The sequence below is a fragment of the Engystomops pustulosus genome, chromosome 6, assembly GCF_040894005.1.
Source record: "Engystomops pustulosus chromosome 6, aEngPut4.maternal, whole genome shotgun sequence".
Classification (NCBI taxonomy): Eukaryota; Metazoa; Chordata; class Amphibia; order Anura; family Leptodactylidae; genus Engystomops; species Engystomops pustulosus.
This window is the reverse complement of record NC_092416.1, coordinates 47,516,420-47,532,800: the sequence shown is the minus strand read 5'-3', so window position 1 is coordinate 47,532,800 and position 16,381 is coordinate 47,516,420. Positions and strand designations below refer to the sequence as shown.

Sequence of the window (16,381 nt, the reverse complement as noted above, 5' to 3'; positions counted from 1 at the left end):
AGGGGTTGGATTTCAATTAGGCACAGTCTGCCATTTCCTTTTTATTTTCCTTTTATTTTTTCATAACTCAACGTCATCTCATCAGTGTGCTTTCATACTTGGCTAGAAAATAGCCAAAGGAGAATCCAAACGGCTTACTTACGCCTACAATAGCGTTATATATATTTTATTTCTGGTTGATCTGCTGGTGGCTGTCCTTGCTGCAGTGCATATACTAGCCAATTGTGAGGAATTTGGAGTGAGACTTGCGACCGCTGTGTTTAGCGCTTAGTGACACACATATCCATCGCAAAGACCGAAGTGGGAAAATTTATTAGGGGTTGGATTTCAATTAGGCACAGTCTGCCATTTCCTTTTTATTTTCCTTTTATTTTTTCATAACTCAGCGTCATCTCATCAGTGTGCTTTCATACTTGGCTAGAAAATAGCCAAAGGAGAATCCAAACGGCTTACTTACGCCTACAATAGCGTTATATATATTTTATTTCTGGTTGATCTGCTGGTGGCTGTCCTTGCTGCAGTGCATATACTAGCCAATTGTGAGGAATTTGGAGTGAGACTTGCGACCGCTGTGTTTAGCGCTTAGTGACGCACATATCCATCGCAAAGACCGAAGTGGGAAAATTTATTAGGGGTTGGATTTCAATTAGGCACAGTCTGCCATTTCCTTTTTATTTTCCTTTTATTTTTTCATAACTCAGCGTCATCTCATCAGTGTGCTTTCATACTTGGCTAGAAAATAGCCATAGCAATAGGATAGCATTGTTTGGTTTTAAAAACTAAAAAACACAAAAAAAAAACTAAAAAACACAAAAAAACACAAAAAAAAGTTAAAAAAAAAATTAAAGTTATATAACTTTCATTTTCAAAATGTTTAACCCGAGGGCTAGGGGTAGAGGACGAGGACGAGGGCGGGGACGTGGGCGTCCATCTACTGCAGGGGTCAGAGGCCGTGGTCCTGGGTGGGGTGAGACACCACCTGCTGATGAGGGGGCAGGCGAACGCCGCAGAGCTACACTCCCTAGGTTCATGTCTGAAGTTACTGGGACTCGTGGTAGAGCACTGTTGAGGCCAGAACAGTGCGAACAGGTGATGTCGTGGATTGCCGACAATGCTTCGAGCAATTTGTCCACCAGTCAGTCTTCCACGCAGTCCACCCATGTCACCGAAATCGGCACTCCTCCAGCTCCTGCACCTCAGCCTCCTCCCCCCCAGTCTGCCCCCTCCCAGGAAAATTTGGCATTTGAACCGCCATACTCTGAGGAACTGTTTTCTGGACCCTTCCCACAGTCACAAACCACTTGTCCGGTTGCTGCTGAGCAATTTTCCGATGCCCAGGTTTTCCACCAGTTGCAGTCTGTGGGTGATGATGACCTTCTTGACGTAGTGGAAGAAGTGTGTAAAGAGGTGTCCGACGATGAGGAGACACGGTTGTCAGACAGTGGTGAAGTTGTTGTCAGGGCACGAAGTCCGAGGGGGGAGCAGACTGAGGGATCGGAGGATGATGAGGTGACAGACCCAAGCTGGGTTGAGAGGCCGGGTGAACACAGTGCTTCTGAGACGGAGGAGAGTCCTATAGCAGAACAGGTTGGAAGAGGCAGTGGTGGGGCCAGACGGAGAGGCAGGGCCAGAGCAGGTGCATCAGCGCCAAATGTGTCACGTAGTGAAGCTCCCGTGGCGAGGGCTCCCGCGGCGAGGGCTAGATTTTCAGAAGTCTGGAGGTTCTTTAAGGAAACACCGGATGACCGACGGACTGTGGTGTGCAACCTTTGCCAAACCAGGATCAGCAGGGGTTCCACCACTACTAGCTTAACTACCACCAGTATGCGCAGGCATATGAATGCTAAACACCCGAATCAGTGGCACCAAGCCCGTTCACCTCCGGCCGTGCACACCACTGCTCCTTCCCCTGTGTCAGCTGATAGTCAGCCCCCTGCCCAGGACCCTGGCACAAAAACCCCATCGTCGCCTCCACGATCCTCCACAGCATCCACCAGCGTTCAGCTCTCCATACCCCAGACGCTGGAGCAGAAAAGAAAATATAGTGCAACCCACCCGCACGCCCAAGCCCTTAATGTCCACATCTCCAGATTGCTTAGCCTGGAGATGCTGCCCTATAGGCTCGTAGAGACCGAGGCCTTTTGCAACCTCATGGCGGCCGCCGCCCCTCGGTATTCGGTCCCCAGCCGCCACTACTTTTCCCGATGTGCCGTCCCAGCCCTGCACCAGCACGTGTCAGACAACATCATCCGTGCCCTGACCAACGCCGTTTCTGACAAGGTCCACCTGACCACGGACACGTGGACGAGTGCTGCCGGGCAGGGCCACTATATATCGCTGACGGCACATTGGGTTAACTTGGTGGAGGCTGGGACCGAGTCTGACCCTGCGGCTGGTCATATACTGCCGACGCCGAGGATTGCGGGGCCTACCTCGGTCCAGGTCTCAAAGGCCTACTATGCCTCCTCCTCCTCCCACCCCTCCTCCACCTCCTCCTCCGAACTACCATCCGTGGGCATGGCGCCATCAGTCGCTAGCTCTAGGCACAGCAGCAGTGCCGTCGCTAAGCGACAGCAGGCGGTGCTCAAACTGCTGAGCCTAGGCGATAAAAGGCACACCGCCCAAGAACTATTACAGGGCATCACAGCGCAGATTGATCTGTGGCTGGCACCGCTGAACCTGAAGCCAGGCATGGTTGTGTGTGACAACGGCCGTAACCTGGTGGCGGCTCTGCAACTCGGCAGACTGACACATGTGCCATGCCTGGCCCATGTGTTAAATCTGATAGTTCAGCGTTTCCTCAAGACATACCCCAATCTGTCAGATTTGCTCACGTCCTGTGCGCATTTCAGGACGTCCAGCACAGATGCTGCCACTCTCAGGGCAGCGCAGCGCCGCCTCCAACTGCCCGCTCACCGACTGTTGTGCGACGTGCCCACGAGGTGGAATTCAACATTAACCATGTTATCCAGAGTTTACCAGCAGCGCAGAGCGATTGTAGACTGCCAGATGTCAACTTCCACCAGAACTGGTAGTCAGGTCAGTCAGCTTCCTCAAGTCTACAATGAGGAGTGGACGTGGATGTCTGATATCTGTCAGGTGCTGAGTAACTTTGAGGAGTCAACACAGATGGTCAGTGGCGATGCCGCCATCATCAGCCTCACCATCCCGCTGCTTGGCCTGTTGAAAAACTCTCTGATCAGCATGAAGTCGGAAGCTTTGCGCTCGTCACAAGAGACGGGGGAAGAAGATTCCCTTGTTGATAGCCAAAGCACCCTCAGGTCTGTTTCTCAGCGCATATCGGAGGAGGTGGAGGAGGATGAGGAGGAAGCGGAGGAGAATGTTGGCGAGACACAAGAGGGGAGCATTGCTCAGACCTTCACTGTTCAGCGTGTATGGGCAGAAGAAGAGGAGTTGGAGGAGTAGGAAATGGGCAGTCAGGCCAGTGAGGGGAGTGAATTCTTGCGCGTTGGGACTCTGGCGCATATGGCAGATTTCATGCTAGGCTGCCTATCCCGTGACCCTCGCGTTCAAAGAATTTATTCCAGCTCCGATTACTGGGTATTCACTCTCCTGGACCCACGGTACAAGCAAAATCTTTCCACTCTCATCCCTGGAGAGGAAAGGAGTGTGAGAATGCATGAATACCAGCAGGCCCTGGTGCACAAGCTGAAACAGTATTTCCCTTCTGACAGCGCTAGCGGCAGAGTGCGTAGTTCTGCGGGACAAGTAGCGAGGGAGAGTAGGCGAGCAGGCAGCTTGTCCAGCACTGGCAAGGGTACGCTTTACAAGGCTTTTGCCAGCTTTATGTCACCCCAGCAAGACACTGTCACCTGTCCCAAGTCTCGGCAGAGTAGGGCTGATCTTTACAGAAAGATGGTGAGGGAGTACGTAGCTGACCATACCATCGTCCTAAATGATCACACAGCTCCCTACAACTACTGGGTTTGGAGGTTCTTGCCTGCCCTGCCGCTAGCGTCTTGTCCGAGCGGGTTTTCAGTGCAGCTGGTGGCATCATCACCGATAAGCGTACACGCCTGTCGACTGACAGCGCTGACAGGCTGACGCTTATTAAGATGAATAAAGCCTGGATTTCTCATAATTTCCAATCTCCACCAGGTGAAGGAAGCTCAACCTGAATAATGTATGCACTCCTCCTCCTCCTCCTCATTTTCCTCCTTCTCCTCCTCTTTGTACACTAAAGCAGAGGAAACTGGCTATTTTTTGACAGGGCCCACTGGCTCTAGCTATAGTACTTTATGCATTTAATTTTTCTGGAGGGCCACCTACCCGGTCCTCTGTTTTAAACAATTTTTGGGAGTGCCACATACAGGCACTCAATCTATTCAATTTTTCTGGAGGGCCACCTACCTGCTCCTCTGGTTTGAAAACTTTTTTGGACTGCCACATACAGGCACTCAATCTATTCCATTTTTCTGGAGGGCCACCTACCTGCTCCTCTGGTTTGAAAACTTTTTTGGACTGCCACATACAGGCACTATCCAAATTAAATTGTCTCCATAGCAGCCTCCACACGTTGTCTCCATTGCTACCTCCAAAAGTCGTCCATATAGCTGCCTCCATACATCGTCCCCTTATCAAACGAGGTGTGTCAGGCAGAAATTTGGGTTGTTTTCATGGATTCCACATCAAAGTTGTTAACTTTGTCGCCACCCTGCTGTGTTATCCACAAAATATACTGGCAAACTTTTATGATTAACCGATATTATTTCAGCGCTTCTTGCGCATCTGTTTACATTCCCCTCACCCGCCATATCCCAAACTTATAAGAACGCTACTACACTTAACTTGGTGCAGGCTGGGACCGAGTCTGACCCTGGGGCTGGTCATATACTGCCGACGCCGAGGATTGCGGGGCCTACCTCGGTCCAGGTCTCAAAGGCCTACTATACCTCCTCCTCCTCCCACCCCTCCTCCACCTCCTCCTCCTCCGAATTACCATCCGTGGCCATGGCGCCATCAGTCGGTAGCTCTAGGCACAGCAGCAGTGCCGTCGCTAACATCAAACTTGTTAACTTTGTCGCCACCCTGCTGTGTAATCCACAAAAAATACTGGCAAACTTTTATCATTTACCGATATTATTTCAGCGCTTCTTGCGCATCTGTTTACATTCCCCTCACCCGCCATATCCTAAACTTATAAGAACGCTACTACACTTGATCTTATACAAAAGGTTCTTAGAAGTGCTGTTTGGGGAGTAGCCTAGAGACAGGGGCTTGGATTGGCGAAAGCTCGCCTGGCAGCGGAGCGCCAGCTCCATGCCAAGATCCAACTAACATAGTTTTAACTGCAGCACCTTTAATCTACTACTAGTTCACTGCCTCCATACATGGTCCCCTTATCAAACGAGCTGTGTCAGGCAGAATTTTGGGTTGTTTTCATGGCTTCCATATTAACTTTGTCGCCACCCTGCTGTGTAATCCACAAAATATACTGGCAAACTTTTATCATGTACCGATATTATTTGAGCGCTTCTTGCTCACCTCCTTTGGTTCCTCTCTGCCACCCATCGGTTTGAAGCCTGAGTCCATTTAGGGTATGTCGCCATGACACTCTCTAGCCTGCTGCCGCTGCCTCTGCATGCCGTCCCTTATAGTGTCAGGGTCAATTATTGGATGTTTTAGATGCTATCTAGCTTCATTCTGTCACTCTGTCATGGCCATGCTGTTGCCCATAATTTTGGCATAATGGTGCGATTATGCAGCCTCAGAGGCATCCATGCATGCTGCCCCTGCTGTTTCCTGTCCATTTCCGTGGTGTTTACATCCTTTTCTGAGGTTCCCAGGTGTTTGGCCAAGCTTCCCTGTGCAGAGCCTTGGTCCCCTTGAAAAATGCTCGAGTCTCCCATTGACTTCAATGGGGCTCGTTATTCGAGACGAGCACTCGAGCATCGGGAAAAGTTCGTCTCGAATAACGAGTACCCGAGCATTTTAGTGCTCGCTCATCTCTAATCATGAGGCATCTTTTTTAACAACAGATGTCAAAAAGACATTCTGCCAGTGGGTGTCATCGTAAGCCAGCATTGCTAGGTCCCGGGTCTTAGTGGCAGCTGATATTCCTCAACAAGATTACAATGTTACAAGTGAATGTTTTCATTTTATTGGAAAACACATTTATAACCAATGGCATTAATATCTGTACTGTACACACATGAAATCTATTGAGTCCAACTTAGAACTTTATTGTATCCAATCTCCTACAACAAAACCCTCCTAATGTGACACCTCAATAAGCTCCACTCCAGCAGGACACAAGTGTCCAGAAGCAATAAGACTTTATATAATTATAAGATCTGGTTTATGGTGTTATCACATTCTGCTTAATCAGGACTTCTTCTTAATCAATTTATCTAGCAGCAGTGTTAATCCACATTCACCACTAAGTAGATTGAGCAGCCTACATTTTTAGTTATAGCCTGGGCTATAAGCCGCTTTCAAACCCTTCTTTATGTAACTTCTTTTTCCAGTAGTTTCAGATTTGGGTTCCTTAGACCATGTAGAAAGAATTATTTCAAAGCTTGGAGAGACGTGTACACACAGGATTTATCATCCATGATATAACACACAATGACACTGTCAGCTCTACTAACTCACCTACAGAGTCACTCTGCTGCTTGCTGGCAGGAAGTGCCTGTGTCTGAGCTGGTCTTGTAATGCAGGGCGGGAGGGACAGGAGGCAGAGAGCACTGAAGTGTGCAGACAAGAGAAGATATTCATGATATGCAATAAACAAAATATTACAAAGTTTATTATTATCAGGCACGCTACTAATTTATGCAAATTTGCTTCCACTTTAAAGGTTAGAAATGGTCACCATTCATGGCGCTTTTTTTATTTTTGCAACTGAATACTTGCACTCTATAGTGAACATTTACTAAGAACAGTACAAAATGCACTTTTCTTCAGTTTGAGATTCAGGATTTCAGGCACACGTTCTTCATGAATTTGGCGCTCCTTGCACTGCTCTGACAGAATGCACCACTTTTTTTTGGTGCACCTTTAACATAGAGCGTGTGACACAATTCTGTCAGATTTTGCATGTTAAATCTGGCACACGGTCCGACTGAGCACCGGAACGCCCATTTCATTGCAGAAATTTGGGTGGCATGAATAGAGCAGCCACAACACAAAAGGGTCGCGTGCAACATATATGTGACGTGGACACTTCTTAAATCCCTGTGCAAGCAGTTTGCACTAGAAATAATGTGCAAAGTCCAACAGAAAACCGGCGCGTAGAGCTTAGTAAATCTGCCCCTACGTGCGATACAGTGTTACACATACAATAAGGTTCTGAAAACAAGTTAGGCTCTATCCACTTGGTGATTGGTGGGGGTCTCAGTGATGGATAGAACAGGTCTCACAGATCACGAGAACAGGGGGTCCGATGTACCCCCATCAGACCCCATGTTGCGCTATGGAGCTGAGGGAGATTGCCGTTCTTGTGATCTGTGGGGGTATCAGATCACAGATCACATTTCAGCAAGTTAGGCCCTATCCTGGGGATGGAGCCTAACTTGTTTTGTGGGAAAACCCTTTTAATGTAAGAGCTGCAATATAGTAATATATGTCTTCTTAGTATAAAAAGCACATTACAATTATTATTATTATATTGGTGCTAGAAAAATATAACTGGGTGTTACTGGTTGGGGGGTGTCCCTCCCTCCCACTTTCACATTGTCCAGTTGGAGTTAACAATACGAGACTATGTTGACAACAGGAACAGTAAGACCCAGAATAACCCATTACACAGAGATAAAAGACCCTATTATTATTATTATTATTTATGAAGCTTGCATGGATTTAATAAGGTGAGGTGATAGTTCTTAAAATTCACATCATCTATATGTTATCTACATCCTCAGCGTTATAATTATGTAGAAATTCTTTGGACAAACTGATATCCATGGCTGTGACTGGTCCTTTGTTCTTTTTATTCTAAACCCAGCTCGCAAACGTGTGAAGTTATTTTCAGTAGATTAAAAGCCAAACAAACATGGTAGAACGTAAAAGCTTCAGCATTCAGGTCAGCGGTGTAACAGGCAGGTGCTCCAGACACTGAAAACATCTTTCTGCCTCATTATTCAGCCAATGCAACTTTGAAGTAAAGCTTCCAAAAAGTGAAGATCCTCCGTAACAAAAGCCGGAACCCTTAGTTTAAATAACAAGTCATTTATCAGTAGCAGAAGAAAGCTGCAGAATAAATGTTTCTTCCATCCATGGTCTGTTCCGTGATTGAAACCGGTTTTTAATAAAAAAGCAAAACGTGAAATAGAAAAGAGGCAGAACAAAACTCGTAATCTGCCGCGGGCAAGACAATTCTCTCCGTTATCTTGTTTGTTCCACACCGGTTCTATCTACTCCATTGTAAGGACACAAATACTTATTGTTCATTACCAAGGCGTGCTACGTTGTTGCTTGTACTGAAAGACACAAAAAAGAGCATTTAGAATTGATTATATAATATTTTACATTTCATTGTTACCTTTTACTTTTATAGAGCAATGAAAACCAGGAAAAGAATAAAGTAAAGGAACATTGTCCTATCGGTAGTATAAACAAAACTGATGTTATAATAAGTGGGTCCAGGATTTGTTTTTTGGAAACAGCGCCACTCTTGTCTTATGGATGTGTCTGGTATTTCATCTGAAATTAAAATATAGACACAGCTAATGGACAAATATTGTGTATAGTTTATTAAACAAGGAAACTGAGATATCACATGGTCATAAGTATTCAGCCCCTGTGCTCAGTATTGGGTAGAAGCTGCTTTGGAGCTAGTACAGCCATGAGTCTTCTTGGGAATGATGCATGAATGAAGGATGATGGGGATGTTGATCAGGATGATGAATGAGGTTTTTCACACCTGGATTTGGGGATCATCTGCCATTCTTCCTTGGAGGCTCTTTACCCGTTGAAGTAAATGGGAGCCTGAACCTGCACTGCTGTTATCCGCTATGGGTGTCCCACCCCAGTAGATCACATAATAATAACTTATCCTATGAGTAAGTCAATCACTCTTTGGACCTGGAAAATGCCTTTCTAATATCATATTACTGCATTGCATTGTGGAATCATAACTATAACTGGTATGTGAAAGCTGCAGGATGGATACATAAGCAAAAACCTGTCTCCTGGGGGATTTATATTCCCTGAAGTTTTACTTTCTGATGTAAACAGGTGACTAGTGTATATACTTTGTATCAACAAGCTGAATAAGTGAGAGAGACAGCATGGAAGCAAAAACAACCAAATTACCCACATCCTTCTCAAATGAATGTGATGGATGTACAGTATTGTTTGTGGTTCAACCATCTAATGTAATGCCAAGGTGGAAGGATTTCAAAAGGATTTCAGATTCTGCATGCTTTGCTTGTCCATCACTGTATTCCCTTGACATTCCGGTATATGGAAAGCCACAGAGTGCCTTCAAAGCCATTTTAGCATAAAAAGGTAAAAGTAAACAAACAGAAAACACAAGGACAGATATTTTTCCATGTATGGTAATATCAGGTTCCCTTCAGCACCATGGATAGTTCTTCATGGTCAGATAGCAATGTGATTACACAAATCCCTAGATATTGGGCTATTGTTTCTACAAGCTGGCATAGGAAAAAGACTTATCTTTAATAGGTCAAAAATTGACTCATTGGGGGGGGGGGGGGTAGCTACATATATTGTAGGTGGCACTAGAGGGTTTTGTTAATTCTCTAGGACAGATCGTTTTTTGTAATGCAAGGATCTATATTTACTTCTAGAGCTGTCCATTGTACTGAGGGAGCTCTCTAGAGAGATGTTACATAGAGAGATATAGATATTTAGATATATTGCTTTATCTCAGCAATATTTTTGTTGTTTAGCCTTTTTCAAGAAGTTGAAACAGATTCCTGTATAGGATCTGAAATGTTGCAACCTAGATAGATAGATATGACCATACAACGGGTCCTAGCAACTCAGGTATTAATACCAGGCACTGAAGTAAAGCTCCATCCTTTAGCCAAGCTGCATTGCCAGTTTATTCCTATTCCTATGCCATTACTATACCCCACACGTGAGGCGACAATACCAGCAAGTGGCGGAAACCAGTAGTGTTCTTTGTGTATGCATGTGTACCACCTTTGGATTAAATGACTTTGTGTTGACATTAAGTATGCAAAGCGTGTTACATTTGCAGAATTGCACAGGTTGTCATTGGCCGATTTTCCCCAGAATGTATCCATTGACCAAAGATATACAAATTATGCTTGGTCATTGATACATGTTAGTAGTTAGTTAGTCTGGTGAGTTGCCATCAGGTTTTCCAACATAGTGTGCTCTCAGACCTCTCCCACCACCTGTCAGAAGACCAGTTGGCCGTCCTGCTTAGTGTCCTGAGGATCATCCCAGGCACCCAGAATCTGCATCAAATTTTACTGCCCATGCAGAAGAGCTCATCCAGCTCCTCTACAAAAAAGATACAGATCCCAGCCTTCAGACACCCCTGTCTTTGGGTTGAAGATATTACTTCCACAGTCAGTCACTGACGGACCTACTGTTCCTTTTAAGGATTTTGTTGCCAGCCCGTTACCCCTTTGCTGCTTATTGGAGCATCAAATAAGCCTAACTGAGTTATTTTACAAATTATCTCCTTTTCTTTGCTTCTCTCCATTGGCCCATGACAGGGGTGGATGAGGCCTAAATTAGGAGATATTGCTATCATGACGCAAGTTTTATCCCATAGACAAGCCAGCCACTCCAGTTCTAGTTGCTCTATACCAACATCTCCATACATGTTGCACAACTTTTGTCCAGGAAATTACTTTACCTTGGTTAAAATGTAAAGGTTTGGAGCTTTGTGCCCTAATATACATTTATTTACTGATAATAAGCCACATTTTCGATGTTATATATAATACAAGACGCATGATTTGTATTTCTTTTTGTATGCTATTTGCATATATTACTCTACACCTTTGATTTATTTTTCTGCTATATATCCCCTACTACATGCAGTTTACCTCTGGAGTATTCATTATGATCCATACATATATACGTGTCTAATGGTCCCCGCATCCCGCACACCCACTATGACTACATTATTCCAACACTGCATAGCTTACAGGGGAAACATATTACAAATGCTACTAGATTCACAAATCCTAATATAGCTGGGAGAGTCATGAATTTGGGGAATTTTGAATAACCCTCATGGGCACCGATCTTTGTTTCGAAAATCCTGATAGCAAACACAAGCCCGGCAACTGTTGTTGACTGACTGCATTAATAATACAGCGCTCGCCTCGGGTGTTTGTGGAGCGGATTGTTTAAAATATTTGTGAGAGGAGATATATACAAATAAGCCTAGCGTGGAATTATATTTCCTGCATTTATGAAATATGAATAAAAAGCACCATTAATGAGGAAATCTCTTTTAGACAAAAATATTTTTCAATGGTTAACCCTTGATTGTTGTTTTAACTGTTTTTATTGTGTTAAAAGGATTTTCGAACCTCAACATAGGAATATGATTTACATAGGATAGGTGATTATTTAGAGATTGGGGGCGAAGCCCCAAACCCTAGAAAAAAAAGAATGTATAGAACATAAGGTGATGGTAAATTCATTTAAAAAATAAGAAGTAATTGATGCATTGGCGTGACTTGCATACCACCGAATCGTAGCAAAGCCTAAAACTTTTTGTCTAGTGAAAGCATATCCATCATTAGCAGTGCCGAGTGTCAAAACTGCAAGCCAGGACCTCGGACTTGTTTATTGCAAAGTGCCAACCTACCAATAAGTAGCTGCTTAAATTGGCAACTTATTGCTCCCTGTGATGGCACAGCTTTCAATGTCATGGGCTTCAGAAGACGCATATGCCAGTGAAAGAAGAAGGGGAAGTTTAGAACATCTCTCCAACCCTCTCCTACTATCCTGCATTTCCAAGCAGCCCAGGATGTGGCACTTTAAAATTGCACTGAGCTCTCCCTGGAGGATGCCTTGAGTCCTGTCTAGGGCACAGGTCTTGGCAGGTTCGGATTGTCTCACAGGTGAACAGTTGGATCCAGTGGTGGTCCCCTAAGTTAGGTGGGCCCCCAGGCCATGCATAAGAAGTGCTGGACTGGGTACGATCTCCGTAATTTATACATATATTTAGCATAGAGCGTCTCAACTATCCAAAGTATTTAAATGTGGTTATATTAATAGATAATGTAACAAACTTATAGCTGTGGTGGGCCCCAAGAGCACATTTGACTAATGGGCCCAAGGAATCCCAGTCAGACACGGAGCCTGGGTGCCCACAGAGACAATGCTGAGTGCCACCTCTGGCACCCATGCCACCACCGATCTATAGCATCCAGTAGAGGAAACAAAGGAATATTGAAACCTTCATGGTTTGTCAATTTCTGCATGATATACTATAGAAGTCCAACATTTATTCTCCAACTATGTTATATTGGTGGACAACTTAGGGGGGGGGGTCTTATTATTCTTTGTATCTACTGCAGGTGGTTGGGAGTCTCCTGCTACAGCCAGTTGTTTTACAGCCATAAATCAACATTTCCGTGTTGAATGTTGATTTAAGATAAGATAAGATAATCCTTTATTAGTCCCACAGTGGGGAAATTCACAGCGTTACAGCAGCAGAGAGAATACAGAGAGTGAAGTACAAACTATGACAACAATAATATTAGGGATAAATGAACAAAAAGAAAAGGGGGATAAAAAGACAAAAAAGAGACAAGCAATGATCGGCAGTTTGATGTTTAGTCTGTGGATGGGACTTGCAGGGACTTAATACAACTGTTAAGTTATTAATAATAAAACAAACTGCAAAGAAAGTAAAAGCCCATAAATCTTTCTCAAATTATCCTCTCCTACTCCCAAAACTTAAGATCAGACCCACCTCTGTCTCTAAAGTAACTGGATATAACAATAGTGTAACCCTATAGCTCGCTCTCTGTCTGCTGACATTGTCCTGGCCCCTTAACCAGGTCCTTAGCAATTTGACAGTATTTAGTGGGACTAGTTTATGCAACATCTTGAGCCTTTGAGTTCGAGTACAAGTTATTCTTGTAACCGACAACTAAAAATAACATCAAATCCTAGTATTCTGTAGTTGATCATATGTATGATCGAGGTAATATAGGTTGTAAAAAATGTGGAGTACTAATGGCTGGTCTCCTTCACATGCTTTGGGAATGCCCTAAGATAGTTGATTTTTGGGAAAGTGTGTACGAAGAGGCCTCAAGGGCACGGAGGCAAAGAGATCCTCTGCTATTCTGTCAATTTTCGGTCTGGCGGAGTATCAGTGTTTGGAATCAAAATACATCCCTTTGCATGTTAAGATTATGCATCTAGCTTGTGTATGTATTGCCAGAAAATGGACACGCCAGAGACATGTATGTATTGCCAGAGACACGCCTTCGGTGAAGGAATGGCAAAACTTGGTGAGAAGTATGAGATTTGAAGATTTGAAAGAATTAGGATGGTAGGAAGCAGGAGTTTTCAAAAAATGGAATGAAATATGGAGCTCATGGCAATAGTAGACTAACACCGGGTAGGGGGCCTTAAATAAGGTATAGTAGGTTTTTTTTTTCTTTCTGTTTTGTTTTATTCCCATTTGAGGGATGCTGGAGGGAGAGGGAGGGAAAAAAGGTACAATACATCGATTATTGGGGATTAGCACTTAGGGCTCATTTACACAAATGTAATGGGGACTGATATGCTGCGGTACACCATTTGCGGTGTTGTCCTATATTTCGCCGTTTTTCGATGGTCGCTCGCTTCTCTGTGGAAAGGGAGCGCAGCTGTATGTACATCGTGTGAATGTGCCCTTAACATGATTTGTGTGCCGTGTCTCCATACTCAGTGCTTTTATTGGCATATGTAGCACAGCGCCCTCTAGGAGTAGGAGACTGTTATGAAAGCTCCCTGTTCTGCCAATAGATGCTGTGTCTGAACAGAAACATTTCAATTTTGACTCTTAATTTTGTACAAACAGAGCTTGGAGCATTGCACTCTAATCTTAGGATTAGGCATGAAGTCAGGCGTAGTGGATTTGGAGGAAATGCTTTTGACTCATCATAAGAAGAAATCTGGCGACAATCATATAATTGGCTCGCATAATAAATCTTATTTTTTTCCTAATCCCTAATTACCATTCCACCATATGGTTGTCTAAACTCATTCATGTTTGACCATAAATAATGTGGCATATGATCTGTCGGTCCCATTAGGTGAATCCTCCTTAGATCCCATTTAGCTTGTTCTTATAAACATATGTCCAAGTGAATGGTCCAGAGGAAGTTTTTCTCAGACGTGAAGCAGATATCCAGATTATATTTGCTTATAGTATACCAACTATTAGAAAAGACCAAAAACCACAATTAACTCTTTAAAGACAGGACAGAAGCACTAGTACATATTTCTATATAGAGAACAAAAAATATTGTTTGATAAAAAAGTTTTTACACATGATCAAAAAATGGTTAAAGATCCATGACCCATTCAGAATAGTGTCTCTCAGTAGTTGATACATAGATTTGCGGCAATTTAGATTCCAGTCAAGTGATCATGAGAGATGATCTGTAGTAACCTGGTCTGAACACTACACAGATAATGGCACTGTCGATTTCTCATTCCAGACTCTGTTCATTGGCTGCTGATTTGTCATTGTTGGACCTCACAAATATGATATTGGGAACCTATTCCAGCCATGCACTGCTTCTGTCCGGTGCATTACAAGGCTAAATGTGGATTGCAAAAATGGATTAATCATCGATGAATAGAATGGGTCCACCAGAGTTGAAGGCATTGTTTGACATTGACTGTCTGCTAGGATTTTGTGAAGAGGGCTGTCCCAAGAAATTAGAAATTTTAAAGGAACTTTCTTGATGAGATCCCTATTATAGGATAATTAGGTCTGACTTATTAGAAGTTAGAATCTTCTGATTAGAATCTCTGTTTGCGAATATTCCATCACCCAAGGAAATCATAAGCCCTTGTACATGTTCCCATTGTCCAAAGGTAAAGTGGATGGGACAAAAAGAAACCTTAATAGGTAAATAATTGCACACAATGTATTTGATGTGTAAGATAGTCAGGCTTACTGTATAATAACCAGCCACCTCTGACATGGTCTAACACTATCCAATCATTGCTGAAAATGCTAGAATTTGTAGGTCTATACCACTTTTACAGGGGTCATGGTAACACCCAGTTGTTAACTGGGAGGTTCCATAATCAATTGGGAGAGAATAATGCAATTGTTGGAGTGTGGCTCTTGGGGATACTGGTGGAGGAAACACTGGCTGTAGGGTTTCCACCACTGTGGCTCTAATGATAGAGCTGCTGACAGATACCAATGTAAGCAGTCCCATTCTGCATAACACTTTATTGTGACAATCCTGATTTACTGCAGTATGGTTGAATGTATCCTAATGATCTGCTCCTGTATGGGAATGAAGTTCTCTCCTCGTCGGACTTGCAGAATGAAGTTGGTTCTCTTATTCTATTTAAAGTGGCGATTCATATGAACCCCTTATTGAAAAAAGAGGGTAATAAATAAAAGATATCATTCAGTAGAACTCACTAGGAGTCCTCAATATACACTTCACTATTAACACATATGGACTGAAGACAAGTATTCAACATTCATGGCAGATCTGCATTGTTTAAAGCAAACAATGTCTCGCTTGTCTTAGTATCATATGGAATCATAACAAACAACATCTTTAATGATGTGAGCGTTGGCGAGAAATGCACTGACTGCATAAAAGATGAAAAAGGAAAGTACTGTATCTTTATTTTACCTCTTCATGTGGAAAGGTTTAGACTGCTAACAGGACAGTAATGACTACCGTCATTACTAGGGTCTAATGTTCCCTAGTGTAGCTGTCACCAAGTAAAGAAAAACTAAATTTGGTCATGCTTTTCTGGAACATAAAGAATGCATTTGGGATCTTCTTGGCCTGTAGATTTTCTTTAGAATTTTATAAATATTTTTTTTAAAAAACTGAATCATACAAAAAAAATGGTATGATGTCCTCGCTCATAGATCATCATATCCCATTTTTGTGACGTGAGAGGACCAGCTTTGAAAAATAACATGGTTTCACAATATTTTATATGTAAACTATGCATCTGTACACAATTTAGGCAAATATAGCACCATACTACTGCTGTAGAGGTACTGCTTTGGCTCTGTGCAATTTGCCATGACCAGTACCTGTATACCAATTTTGAACCTTTGCAGCTTGCCCTAACCTCGTAATGTTACCGGTCATGCCTCAACATCTTTTCATTGGTGCCTCGAACCATCTGGGTCAGCTGTCACTGAAAAGCAACTCCTCCAACAGGTAGCAACTTGGTGGATTTTAATCAG

The 16,381-nt window shown here is 43.5% G+C and overlaps 1 protein-coding gene and 1 long non-coding RNA gene across 12 annotated transcripts in view; one reads left to right on the top strand and one right to left on the bottom strand.

Annotated features, from left to right (window-relative positions):
- PLCH2 (phospholipase C eta 2) overlaps window positions 1-16,381 on the top strand; it is a 483,181-nt gene that overhangs the window by 267,836 nt on the left and 198,964 nt on the right. The gene's annotated exons all lie outside the window — the stretch shown is intronic.
- LOC140135022 (uncharacterized) overlaps window positions 1-16,381 on the bottom strand; it is a 58,225-nt gene that overhangs the window by 13,423 nt on the left and 28,421 nt on the right. The window contains exon 6 of the long non-coding RNA XR_011856449.1: window positions 6,616-8,441. This is a non-coding gene — a long non-coding RNA (uncharacterized lncRNA). The remainder of the gene's footprint in view (window positions 1-6,615; window positions 8,442-16,381) is intronic.